Raw genomic sequence first — 14,307 nt, forward strand, 5'->3', positions numbered from 1 at the left:
AGCAGTGACGGACCCGGAAACGCTGCAGCCCGCACTCAAATGACGGCACATCGCTAGCGCACGCCCACTATGGGCGTGCGCTAGCGATGCGTTCGCCATTGCATTCAATGGCGGCGTTAACGGACTACGTTACACTGCGTTATGCCGCGGTGTAACGTCATGTGTTTAACGTAGTCAATGAACGCAATGTGAACCTAGCCTAAGGCTACGGTCACACTATCAGTATTTGTAAGCCAAAATCAGCAGTGGGTGATAAATACAGAAGTGGTGACAGGTTACTATTATACTTTTCCTCTGATTGTTCCACTCCTGGTTTTGGCTTACAGATACTGAGGTAAAATATTGAGCAAATACTGATAGTGTGACCGTGGCCTTCTAGAGAGCTCCATGTGAGAAAACGTGACAGAAATGCAGGAGAAAACGCAGCACACAGAGGGCAGAGGACGGCACCATGCACCACAGGAACTGAAAGGCTGGACTGGGCCGACTGCTTGCACTTCTGGGCACGGCACAGACTTGTGTATGGAGGGGGCGGGAAGTCTCCCAGACGCTCCATGGCTTCTGCTGCTGCTCTCATGCAGGACGGCGCTACCTGCTGACCATGAGGTAGGAAGCTGACAGCTGGGATCCCACTGCCGCTGCGGACGCTCCATGCGGATTGCAGTCACTGGCAGACGTTCCTGAGCTTTCCGCGCCGGAGAAATGTAGCCGTAAGTTTCTGTGCAGACTGTGCGGCTGGCGGCTGCGCGTTGTCCTGTGTGTGAGGTGAGGCGCTGACTGCTGCAGGTCTGTGGTGTAATGTCACCAGTAGTCCGCCCTCCCTGACTCCGGTGAGGGTAGTAGTCCTCTGCTTCCCCGACACCATTGCTCCCATGTGTATCTGTAGTGTTGTAGTTACGCAGGGACAAACAGTTCATAGTTGTTTAACCAGTGCATGACCGGCCCACATTCCCCATTCATGACCAGACACACTGTTTTTATTATTTTTTATATATAATTGTTGCCTTTTCCCTCTGTGATATGTAAGGGCCTAATGTTTGTGACGTTTTTAGATTCAGATTTTTTTGGCTGACGTGGTGTAAATGTATAAAGGAAGGAAAGAGGGAAACTCGTGCCTGTTTTTTCACATTTTCTTTTGCAATCTTTGAATTGCATTTTATATTGATTTCCCCTTCTCAATTGTCGGACATCGTTTTTTTTTTTTTAATTTGAGAGCAGAGTAAGGCTATGTGCGCACGTTGCGGATTTTGCTGCGGATCCGCAGCTGTTTTCCATATGTTGTACAGTACCATGTAAACCTATGGAAAACAAAATCCGTAGTGCACATGCTGCAGAAAAAAAAACGCGGAAACGCTGCATTGTTTTTTCCGCAGCATGTCAGTTCTTTGTGCGGATTCCACAGCAGTTCACACCTGCTCCTCAATAGGAATCCACAGGTGAAATCCGCACAAAAACCGCTGTAAATCTGCAGTGCGGTTTACCCGAGGATTTTGCAAAAACAGTGCGGAAAAATCCGCACACCAATCCTCAACGTGTGCACAGAGCCAAGGGCAGTTGCACACCAGCAGATAATCTCTCCTCCAAGAGAATTGGGCCGATTCTGTGTATGAGCACAGCGTGATCCCATTCTCTCGGATGGGGAATAAAATGTCGTCATCTTCTCCATTCCGTCAGTCTGATGTCATATGAGTGCAGTCCAATGCTTTCTTCGTTGACTTGCATGGCCAAGGGCCATCTGAATATCTGATTCAACTTGGGCATGCAGCAATTATTATCCCTGGACTGGTGTGGTCTGTGGGAAAAATGTAACATGTGCACGGCCCTACAGCATAACATTGGTCCATGTTTTATCGGATCACACTCCGACCGAAAATACAGCAATGTGCACAAGTCTTTAGAAACTATTATTTTTTTTCACATATTTCACACATTGTGACCCCGCCCCGCCCATAATGTCAAAAGACACTTAAATAACATTTCTCATTATTGCTGATTTCCCCTGTAAGGCTGGGGTCACACTTGCGAGTGCAATGCGAGAAACTCGCACGAGTCTCAAGCATCAATACCCGGCACTGCCGCCGGCACTCAGCATCGGAGTGTGCGGCTGCATGTATTTCTATGCAGCTGAACACTCTGGTCCCGAGTGCCGGGTATTGATGCTTGAGACTCGTGCGAGCTTCTTGCATTGCACTTGCAAGTGTGACCCCAGCCTAACCTGTACTATCATAGTAGCCCCAGTAAGGCCGGGATCACAATAGAGAGGAATACGGACGTATGAGAGGCGCAACAACTACGCATTGCACACGGACCAATGTTTCTTTATGGGGCAGCTCCTATCTGCCGTATATTTCTCAGCTGTATTTTATGGGCTGAGAAAATCACAGCATGCTGCGTTTGTCAGCGTATTCCTCCAAAAATCCGCCAATGAAAGTCTATGGGGGCGAGAAAAATACGGATCACACACGGACCATGCATGTGTCTTGCGAGAAATACGCACCGGTGTTCTATAGAAAAGCTGGTAATTCATTGCGGGGTACAGTAAAATCACACTGACAGGTTAGAATAGAATACATAAAATAAATGTCTACACATAGTATAGGTAGATATGTCATTGATAATTTAATACAGAGCTAGATAGCAGAAAAGTCGGTAATTCAATTGCCGGCTTTTGCTAGCTCCTTATCAAACACAACAGGATATGAGACATGGTTTACATACAGTAAACCACTTCATATCCCTTATATTTTTACATATTCACTAATAATGTAAGAAGTGTCTGTGTGTAAAATTTGGGAGCTCTAGGTGTTAAAATATAGGATTAAATCACGGAAAAAACTGGCGTGGGCTCCCACGCAATTTTCTCCTCCAGAGTTGGAAAGCCAGTGACTGAGTGCAGATATTAATAGCATAGAGAGGGACCATGGTTATTGGGCCCCCTGCCCCCCTGGATAAAAACATCTGCCCCCAGCCACCGCAGAAAAGGCACATCTGTAAGATGCGCCTATTCTGGCACTAAGCTACTCTCTTCCCACTCCCGAGTAGCAGTGGGATATGGGGTAATAAAGGGTTAACGTCACCTTGCTAATGTAAGGTGACATTAAGCCTGGTTAATAATGGAGAGATGTCAATAAGACACCTATCCATTATTAATTCAGTAGTAATAAAGGGTTAAAAAAACACATTATGAATAAAGTATTTTAATTAAATAAATACACATGGGGTTTTAAGATCTTTATTGTAGTCTCAATCCAACTGACGACCCTTGTCATCTGAAAAAAGGGGAAAATAAGAAAGCAATAATATCCTATACCTGTCCACCGTACAGTCGTGTCCCACGATGTAAATCCATCTGAAGAAGTTAAATAATTTTACAACCAGGAGCCCGCTAATGCAGCTGCCCCTGGCTGTAAAAACTGGGGAATGAATGGAATGCAGGGGGAGGTAGCTTCCTAGACTTGCGGTGATGCGCCCCCTGGTGGCATAAACTCATTTGAACTGTAGCGTGGGAATTTTTCTGAATATTTTCTCACGCAAGAGTTCATATGAGTTTATGCCACCAGGGGGCACAGCACCGCAAGTCTATGAAGCTACGTTCACCTGCATTCCATTCATTACCCAGTTTTTACAGCCAGGGGCAGCTGCATTAGCAGGCATCTGGTTGTAAAATTATTTAACGCCTTCAGATGGAATTACATCGTGGGACATGACTGTACGGCAGACAGGTATGGGATATTGTTGCTTTCTTATTTTCCCTTTTTTTCAGATGACATGGGTCGTCAGTTGGATTGAGTACAATAAAGATCTTAAAACCCCATGTGTATTTATTTCATTAAAATACTTTATTCATAATGTGTGTGTGGTTTTTTAACCCTTTATTACTATTGGATTAATAATGGATAGGTGTCTTATTGACATCTCTCCATTATTAACCAGGCTTAATGTCACCGTACATTAGCAAGGTGACATTAACCCCTTATTAGCCCTTATCCCACCGCTACTCGGGAGGGGGAAGAGAGTGGCTAAGTGCCAGAATAGGCGACTTTTCTGGGGAGGCTGGGGACAATAACTATGGTCCCTCTCTGTGCTAATATCTGCCCTCAGTCACTGGCTTTCCCACTCTGGCGGAGAAAATTGCGCGGGAGCCCACGCTGCAGAGCAGATCTGGGTCTGCTAAGAGTCAACAGCTCCTGCTCTCTCCCAGTATGTGGCAACTGTATATACAGTGCGTGTTCAGTACTGTGTATATATCAGGAAGGCAGAGATGGTAATAATCAATGTCTGGAAAAAACAAAATCCAGCTCACCATACCGACATTCCCAAGAGCTCGAAACACGGAACCGCTGTGTCAGGGCGTAGACGAACAGGAAAGAGAAGGAGATCCAGCTCAACGAAATAGTGAAAAATCCATAGTTTATTTCACTTAAAATATAGTGAAAGGACAAAACATCAGCATACAAAAAAATATTTTAAAACCAAGGTCAACGCGTTTCCGGTGACTAAGGGTGCTTAGTCACCGGAAACGCGTTGACCTTGGTTTTAAAATATTTTTTGTATGCTGATGTTTTGTCCTTTCACTATATTTTAAGTGAAATAAACTATGGATTTTTCACTATTTCGTTGAGCTGGATCTCCTTCTCTTTCCAATAATCAATGTCTGCCTTCTCTATAGCCACCCCCCTTCTTGTTCTAAAACATCATTGCACAGTCATATGAGGACCAGCCTGGTGTTTTCATTTACTAGGAGGTCTACCAATAGTTAACCAGACTGTATAGGATGCGTAATTCCCAAATTATTAGTGATTTTTCTCCAGCTACACAGTGACTTTTACAGTGACACAAGTCACACCGGCAAAGTTTGCTAGGTCTTGCTACTACATCACAGACATTACAAGTCAATGGGCTTGCAATGCCACCCATGGGGGTACTGCGGCAAGCAATACCTGATTTGTTTTGCGGCTAAAGTCGCTGTGTTGACCTAGCCTAGAGCAGCAGCAAAGCTGAAGACAACTCCTATTTCTCATCACTACGTCGCAATGCCGTGTGGATAAGAAATTGATCTGCGGCGCTCATTTGTTTTCAGTTTCTGTTGCAGATAATAAACTGCAGTTATATTGAGGAGCTTCTTTAGAGGTCAAAGGAGAAGTCAAAATTACTGTAGCTGTAAAGCACAGTATTTTTTAATATAATTTAAGTCTACATTCCCACGATGAGTTTTTGGTGAGTTTTTGATGTTGCAGATTTTCTGCACCTTATAAGTAAAATGGGATACTTGCATCTTTTCAAAAATTTGCAGCATAAAAACTCACCAAAAACTCATAGTGAGAGCGTAGCCTTAAAATAAATAAATAAATAAAAATCCTAAAGCTTAACAAACTCCAAAATCTTGATACACCCAGCTTCCTTTTGTGATATTTTGTATGGATTTGCAAATTCCCCTACTGGTACTTGCGGATATGCTATGATGGACATGTTGACTCGTGGTCATATTTACTTAGAATTCACAGTCCCGCGCATGAGTCCTGCACTCACTCAACAATTTGTACCTCTTCCTTCTCTCTGTGGTTAGTATATTCAGCATTCCTGTGTACCTACGCACAAGAACGCTGAATACACAGACCATAGAAAAAACGGAGAGGTACAGATGGTCGAGCAAGTGCAGGGCTCATGCACAGGATTCAGGCACCACAACTGCATGTCTCAAGTAAGTAGGATGACGCGTGCACGGGTGATATAATGAGAGGATGCAGGGATTTATTCCAGGCACCGCAGGCCCAAACGCCTGGAAGAAATCATTAGCATAAAGAAATAGAAGTTTATTTCTCCACATCTAGACAGCAACTAAGAGGCATACAGGTAAGACTGCATTAACATTTCTGTTATCTGTATGCCCATAGTAATAGCTGACGCAAACGGTTTCTTTTAATGTGACTACTACGGCTTGTTCAACTTTGTGTTTTTAATACATTTTTTGTCTGTTTTCTTGTGTGAACAAAATGCTACGTTTTAGGCTAAATTCCCATGCTGATTTAATAAGTTTTTTTATTTTTCAGATTTTGTGCATCTAGTAGGTAACATTTTTTTTACATGTGCTTTTATCTAATTTGTACTTCATTTTTTTTTTGTCTCTTTGGTATGTAATGTTTCAAATAAAGCTGCTTTGTTTTGGTTATTTTCTGGCATTTGACTTTAACAACACTTTGATAGTCATATGCGGATTACATGCGGTTTTAGTGCATTTGTGCAGTAGAAACGTGACATAAAACTTGACATACCCGCAAGACAAACGGACATATTGTGTATTTAAAACACACCTCGCAGGTCAATTTACTCAGCATAAAAAAACAGTGGGCATGAGATTTCTATACATCCTGTCCATTTTGCTAGAACTGTAACATGCTACCTTTTTTGCTCAATGAAACAAACCTTGCTTCCAAAAGTCACCAAAAACAAAAAATTGTGGAAACTCAACCTTAACCCCTTTACTCCTGAAAGTGGATGGAAGCTTAATGACAAGGCCAATTTTCTCTGATGCCCATGACGGCACCATAGATAGAGGGGATCCGCCCACCAAGGACAGGAAACCTACAGATAAAAAGGCGGTATCTCTCTCCCGCATCAGTTGGTTTCCTGTCCTTGATGGGAGACCTATAGAAGTCCTTGCCTACAGAGGACGAACGTCGTGGGAGTCCAGAGCCAATCGGTCTGATTCAGGCAGCGGGGGTCCCCCTGCCTCGGCTGGTGTGGTGACCCGAGGAGCCACCACTGGCGCTAGTAGGCCTCTAGGGTGCGTGAGAGGAGGTGGCATGGAGTTTGAGGCCACCTCTCCAGGTAAGAAACCGCAGCAGCATCCATGGGGGGTCCCTCTGTTGATGTGGGGAGCAGCGCGTCTCTCACTCCTAAGCATCAGTCTGCTGTCTGAGAAACCCGGGATTCCGGGATTCAGCATACCTGTGCGTGGCACGCGGCGCCATTTTGGGCCATGTCGGCCCTTCCATGGAGCTTAACCGGCGTTCCCCTAACATGAGCGACCTAGAAGCATCACCCCTATCTAGATAACCACGACCGCCGCAGCAGCAAAAGTGACGGCCGCAAAAAGGACACCAGGGTGTCACCGGTAAAGGACGCTCAGGGTCTCTGCATAGCAAGGAGTCCAGTACGGCGTCCGGCACAAGGGATAAGCTAATGACAGACGCAGATCATCCCGAACCGGTATTTATGTGTCCATAAGGTGGTAAGTGATCTCCGTGAAAGTCAGTGATACGAAGGATATACAGGTCCTTCTCAAAAAATTAGCATATAGTGTTAAATTTCATTATTTACCATAATGTAATGATTACAATTAAACTTTCATATATTATAGATTCATTATCCACCAACTGAAATTTGTCAGGTCTTTTATTGTTTTAATACTGATGATTTTGGCATACAACTCCTGATAACCCAAAAAACCTGTCTCAATAAATTAGCATATCAAGAAAAGGTTCTCTAAACGACCTATTACCCTAATCTTCTGAATCAACTAATTAACTCTAAACACATGCAAAAGATACCTGAGGCTTTTATAAACTCCCTGCCTGGTTCATTACTCAAAACCCCCATCATGGGTAAGACTAGCGACCTGACAGATGTCAAGAAGGCCATCATTGACACCCTCAAGCAAGAGGGTAAGACCCAGAAAGAAATTTCTCAACAAATAGGCTGTTCCCAGAGTGCTGTATCAAGGCAGAATCAGCTGTGGAGGATATCCACTAATAAAACATAACTTTTAATATTAAATGCTAAAAACTGCACATCCAACAGGACACAAACGAAAAAAAACATACAAAGTGCTCAGGTGAACCAGTGCTCAATAAAAAAGAATGGTTGGATCTCACCCAAGCTGCCGGACACTGTATACTTCCGTACGACACAGTAGAGATCCAATTAGATGAGGAGGGGCAGGGCTGAAGTAGTATGTCTACCCTGTAACCCCTCTGTAACTCCTGTCCTGACAAGGACAGGCCCCAAATGGACCTTGCTCTAAGGGACCAGCCCACCCAATATGTGTAAAGGCAGAGTCCCAAAACCTCTTGAAACGTAGAATCTTCCTCCCTACGCGTTTCAACTCCGGTCATGGAGAATCATCAGGGGAGTCATATGGAAAAAAGTGCCAACGGGCACAGAGATGTAAGTCTGTCTAAATTGTGGGGCCTGCAGTGGCTAGGTAACCCACGCTGGAGATGACCGTCTGTGTCCACAGTCTCTGGTTGGTACTCTACCAGAGACTGTGGACACAGACGGTCATCTCCAGCGTGGGTTACCTAGCCACTGCAGGCCCCACAATTTAGACGGACTTACATCTCTGTGCCCGTTGGCACTTTTTTCCATATGACTCCCCTGATGATTCTCCATGACCGGAGTTGAAACGCGTAGGGAGGAAGATTCTACGTTTCAAGAGGTTTTGGGACTCTGCCTTTACACATATTGGGTGGGCTGGTCCCTTAGAGCAAGGTCCATTTGGGGCCTGTCCTTGTCAGGACAGGAGTTACAGAGGGGTTACAGGGTAGACATACTACTTCAGCCCTGCCCCTCCTCATCTAATTGGATCTCTACTGTGTCGTACGGAAGTATACAGTGTCCGGCAGCTTGGGTGAGATCCAACCATTCTTTTTTATTGAGCACTGGTTCACCTGAGCACTTTGTATGTTTTTTTTTCGTTTGTGTCCTGTTGGATGTGCAGTTTTTAGCATTTAATATTAAAAGTTATGTTTTATTAGTGGATATCCTCCACAGCTGATTCTGTCTTGAGCCAGGGGGTATATATATGGTGTGTTTTTTGCACACTATTGCTTTTTCTGTATCAAGGCACCTCAATGGTAAGTCTGTTGGAAGGAAACAATGTGGCAGAAAACGCTGTACAACGAGAAGAGGAGACCGGACCCTGAGGAAGATTGTGGAGAAGGACCGATTCCAGACCTTGGGGAACCTGAGGAAGCAGTGGACTGAGTCTGGTGTGGAAACATCCAGAGCCACCGTGCACAGGCGTGTGCAGGAAATGGGCTACAGGTGCCGCATTCCCCAGGTAAAGCCACTTTTGAGCTACAGAGAAGCAGCACTGGACTGTTGCTAAGTGGTCCCAAGTACTTTTTTCTGATGAAAGCAAATTTTGCATGTCATTCGGAAATCAAGGTGCCAGAGTCTGGAGGAAGACTGGGGAGAAGGAAATGCCAAAATGCCTGAAGTCCAGTGTCAAGTACCCACAGTCAGTGATGGTGTGGGGTGCCATGTCAGCTGCTGGTGTTGGTCCACTGTGTTTCATCAAGGGCAGGGTCAATGCAGCTAGCTATCAGGAGATTTTGGAGCACTTCATGCTTCCATCGGCTGAAATGCTTTATGGAGATGAAGATTTCATTTTTCAGCACGACCTGGCACCTGCTCACAGTGCCAAAACCACTGGTAAATGGTTTACTGACCATGGTATTACTGTGCTCAATTGGCCTGCCAACTCTCCTGACCTGAACCCCATAGAGAGTCTGTGGGATATTGTGAAGAGAAAGTTGAGAGACGCAAGACCCAACACTCTGGATGAGCTTAAGGCCGCTATTGAAGCATCCTGGGCCTCCATAACATCTCAGCAGTGTCACAGGCTGATTGCCTCCATGCCACGCCGCATTGAAGCAGTCATTTCTGCCAAAGGATTCCCGACCAAGTATTGAGTGCATAACTGAACATTATTATTTGTTGGTTTTTTTGTTTGTTATTAAAAAACACTTTTATTTGATTGGATGGGTGAAATATGCTAATTTATTGAGACAGGTTTTTTGGGTTATCAGGAGTTGTATGCCAAAATCATCAGTATTAAAACAATAAAAGACCTGACAAATTTCAGTTGGTGGATAATGAATCTATAATATATGAAAGTTTAATTGTAATCATTAGATTATGGTAAATAATGAAATTTAACACTATATGCTAATTTTTTGAGAAGGACCTGTATATATATTTGTCTCTTCTTACTTTAGGGGAAAAAAAGCTTAGACAAATCTAAGCATAGGATTTGCACCCTTTGTAGAGAGGATCTTCCTACTACTTGGGAGAAGAGGCTTTGTAGTGCGTGTGTACAACAGACAGTATCCGAAGGGCTTCCCAGGTTCGCAGCAGACCTCAAAACCCTGATAAAAAATCAGATAGAAGATACTTTTAGATCCCTAAAGCGGGGTAAAAAGCGAAGGAAGACCAGACACAGGTCCCCGTCTCCTGAGTCCAGTATCCAGTATTACGGATAGCGAAGATTTGGACTTGGATACATCTAACTCTTCCTCTTCATCATCTTCCTCTTCCTCTAAGGGTCACAGCTGTTTTCCTCTGGAAGTCACGGACAGCCTCATTAAAGCGGTTAGGAGCACTATGGGGCTGGCGGACCCTCACCCAAAAAGATCAGTACAGGACATTATGTTCGGGGGTCTTGAGCCGGAGCCTCAATCGATCAGATATGCAGAGCTGCTACCTGGTCTTCACCATCTACATTCTATTAGCACTATAGATTGGACCTTATCTCCTCTTCGGACCTTGCCTTTGTTAAAAGGGTTCTGGAAGCGGTGGTCCCTCCCTAAATGTACAATCTCTGCAATTCTCTCCGTGGTGCTGTCATGGGCATCAGAGAAAAATATAGTTCTTACTGATAACGGTATTTCTCTGAGCCCATGATGGCACCCGTACATTCCCTCCTTTCACTTATGGGTGTGCACATTAATATAGTGCCCTACACCAATTATCTAAGTAGTCACGCGGTATCTCAATTAAGTTTCAAGTAATGCTAAAGTCAAGACTCTATTCCTTAGTCTCCCATCATTCTCTAGTAAAAAACTGATGCGGGAGAGAGGTACCGCCTTTTTATCTGTAGGTTTCCTGTCCTTGGTGGGCGGATCCCCTCTCTCTCCGTTGTGTCGTCATGGGCTCAGAGAAATACCGTTATCATAAGAACTATATTTTTTGCAATTCTGACCACTGTCACTTTATGAGGTTATAACTCTGTAACTCTTCAACAGATCCCGGTGATTCTGAGACTGTTGTTTCGTGACGTACTTCATGATTGTGGTAAAATTTCTTCTGTATGACTTGCATTTATTTGTGAAAAAAGAGAAATTTGGCGAAACTTTGAAAAATTTCACAATTTTCAAATTTTGAATTTTCATGCCCTTAAGTCAGAGTTAAATAAATAAGGCAGTACACTGCTGCGCTAAAACATGCAAACATGAAACATGAAAATTGAACTGCATTACTGCACTAAAAATATGAAAAAATGAGAGCGTTTAGCGCATAAATTGGCCAATTCATGTGTACCTGGTAGCCACATTAGGGCATCTCTTGTATACCAGGTCCAGGCGTTTTAGCGCTGCAGTGTGCTGCCTTATTTATTTGACTGTATATGAGTTGGTGACTCTAGGTTCAGCACCTGTTCACACTTAGTCTATGTTTGTATGTGACGGTCAGTTTTTTTAAACTTAAGTCAGAGTTGTCACACAAAATAGTTAATAACATTTACCACATGTCTACTTTACATCAGCACAATTTTGGAACCAATATTTTTTTGTTAGGAAGTTATAAGGGTTAAATTTGACCAGTGTTGTTTTAAATTTTTCCAGCAAAATTTACAAAACCATTTTGTTTAGGGACTATTTCACATTTGAAGTGACTTTGAGGGCTCTGTATGAAAGAAGATACCCATAGTGAAACAATTCTAAAAACTGTACCCCTCAAGGTACTCAAAACCACATTCAAGAAGCTTATTAACCCTTCAGCTGCTTCACAGGAATGTTTTGAAAAAAAACAAAACTTTTTTCACAAAAAACTGACTTCAGATCTACCGTAGATACTAGAGTATAAGCCGAGATTTTCAGCCCATTTTTTTTGGCTGAAAGTCCCCCTCTCTGCTTATACTCGAGTCATACCCAGGGGTCGGCAGGGGAGGGGGAGCTGGGGCTGTCTAATTGTACTCACCTGCTCCTGGCTCGGTCCCTGGCTTCCCCGACGCCAGCAGCTTCTTCCTGTACTGAGCGGTCACATGGTACCGCTCATTACAGTAATGAATAAATGCTCCACCTCCCATAGGGGTGGAGCCGCATATTCATTACTGTAATGAATGGTAACGGTGACCGCTCAGTACAGGAAGAAGCTGCGGCGCAGGGAATGCACAGCGCCAGGAGCAGGTGAGTATAATGGGCAAGGGAGCGCTGCGCGATATTCACCTGCTCCACGTTCCGGCGCCACTCCGTCTTCAGCGTCTTCTGCAGTGACGCTCAGGTCAAAGGGCGTGGTGACGTGGTTAGTGCATTGCCCTCTGCCTGAACGTCAGGGCAGAAGATGCTGAAGATGGAGCGGCGCAGGAACGAGGAGCAGGTGAATATTGAAAGTGCCGGGGGCCTGAGCGATGGAGAGGTGAGTATGTGATTTTTTTTTTTTTTTTTATCGCAGCAACAGCACAGTGTCTGTATGGAGCATCTTATGGGGCCATAACGTTTGTGCAGCACTATATGGGGCAAGTGTCTATATGGGGGCCATAAAATTTGTGCAACACTATATGGGGCAAGTGTCTGTATGGAGCATCTTGTGGGGCCATAACGTTTGTGCAGTGCTATATGGGGCAAGTGTCTGTATGGGGCATCTTATGGGGCCATGACGTTTGTGCAGAACTATATGGGGCAAATATCTTTATGGAACATCTTATGGGGCCATAATCATCATTTGTGCAGCATTATATTGGGCAAATGTGTCTATGGAGCATCTTATGGGGCCATCATAAACTTTATGGAGCATTATATGGGGCTCCTGATTCAGTATGGATATTCAAAAACACTTAACCTATGTCTCAATTAATTTTTACTTTTATTGGTATCTATTTTTACTTTTAACATTTACCGGTAGCTGCTGCATTTCCCACCCTAGGCTTATACTCGAGTCATTAAGTTTTCCCAGTTTTTTGTGGCAAAATTAGGGGGTCGGCTTATACCCGGGTCGGCTTATACTCGAGTATAGGTAATTTTTATTTTATTTTGGGTAACAGGAAAAAATGGACACCAGAATTTGTGTCCATATGGGGGAGAAAAACAAAACACTGTTTGGGCGCACGGCAGAGCTCGGAAAGGAAAGATCGCCATTTGACTTTTTGAATGTAAAACTTGCTGGAACAATTTCTGGATGCCATGTCATGTTTGGAGAGCCTCTGATGTGTCTAAAAAGTGAGAATTCCCCACAAGTGACACCATTTTGGAAACTAGACCCCTCAGGGAACTGATATAGATGTGTGGAGATTGGAGTGGTGTAAGGGAATAGCGGGGAGGCCACAGAGGAGGGTGTTGCAGTAATCGAGGCGTGAGATGATGAGGGCATGAACAAGAGTCTTAGTAGATTATGGGCTGAGGAAAGGACGGTTTCTGGAATTATTTTTGAGCTGGAGGCGATAGGAAGTGGAAAGAGCTTGGAGCTTGGATGTGCAGTTTGAAGGACAGGGCAGAGTCAAGTGTTATTCCGAGGCAGCGGACTTCCGGTACGGGGGAAAGTGTGATGTCATTTATTGTGGAGGGTGTTGCAGTAATCGAGGCGGGAGATGATGAGGGCATGCGAGTTTTAGTAGATTATGGGCTGAGGAAAGGATGGATTCTGGCAATATTTTTGAGCTGGAGGTGACAGCAGGTGGTAAGTGTTTGGACGTGCGGTTTTAAGGTCAGGGCAGAGTCGAGAGTTACCCCGAGGCAGCGAATTTCAGGTGCGGGAGAGAGCGTGATGCCGTTTACCATAATGGATAGATCAGGTAGCAGGGATACGTGAGATGGGGGAAAGATGATGAGTTCGGTTTTGTCTACATTGAGTTTTAGGAAGCGAGAGTTGAAGAAGGAGGATATGGCTGACAGACACTCTGGGATTCTGGAAAGCAGAGATGCGACATCTGAGCCAAATATATATATTTATGTTGTGAGATAGCGCTACCTGAGTGGGTTGGGGAACACTTTCTTTGCAACAGTGTTTAAAGCACGCGGTCACGGTTTCTCATAAAGCAGTCTATTTGTTTTTTTTTTTAGGCATCATAAACGACATAACGTAAAGTCCATTTCGTTACATCCATGAACATATCATGACCACCAGTCTGTTCACGTAGCAGATAAACCTCTCTGCCGTATGTTACAACCCCCTTCTCTGAGGTTACCCTCACGCTGACTCCTTGTCAGTCCTGGCTTCGCCAACACAGAAGCCGTCCCAAGCTCTGCAGGTATATGGCCTCTCCGTGCGCTCTTCAGGACTTCAATCCCCAGCTGGGACGGTCCAACACAC

At 44.4% G+C, this 14,307-nt stretch overlaps 1 protein-coding gene across 9 annotated transcripts in view; it reads left to right on the forward strand.

Annotated features, from left to right (window-relative positions):
• The first annotated feature begins 525 nt into the window (after positions 1 to 525).
• The window catches only part of IL15 (interleukin 15), a 138,999-nt gene continuing 125,217 nt past the window's right edge, over positions 526 to 14,307 (forward strand). For 3 of the 9 annotated variants that reach the window (XM_069743987.1, XM_069743995.1, XM_069743996.1), the window contains exon 1: positions 531 to 710. The gene's annotated coding sequence lies outside the window, so the exon portion shown is untranslated. Of the gene's footprint in view, positions 766 to 14,307 lie in introns of all 9 variants that reach the window. The other 6 variants (XM_069743988.1, XM_069743997.1, XM_069743993.1 and 3 more) reach the window with 5 other exon arrangements.

The sequence above is a fragment of the Ranitomeya imitator genome, chromosome 1, assembly GCF_032444005.1.
Source record: "Ranitomeya imitator isolate aRanImi1 chromosome 1, aRanImi1.pri, whole genome shotgun sequence".
Classification (NCBI taxonomy): domain Eukaryota; kingdom Metazoa; phylum Chordata; class Amphibia; order Anura; family Dendrobatidae; genus Ranitomeya; species Ranitomeya imitator.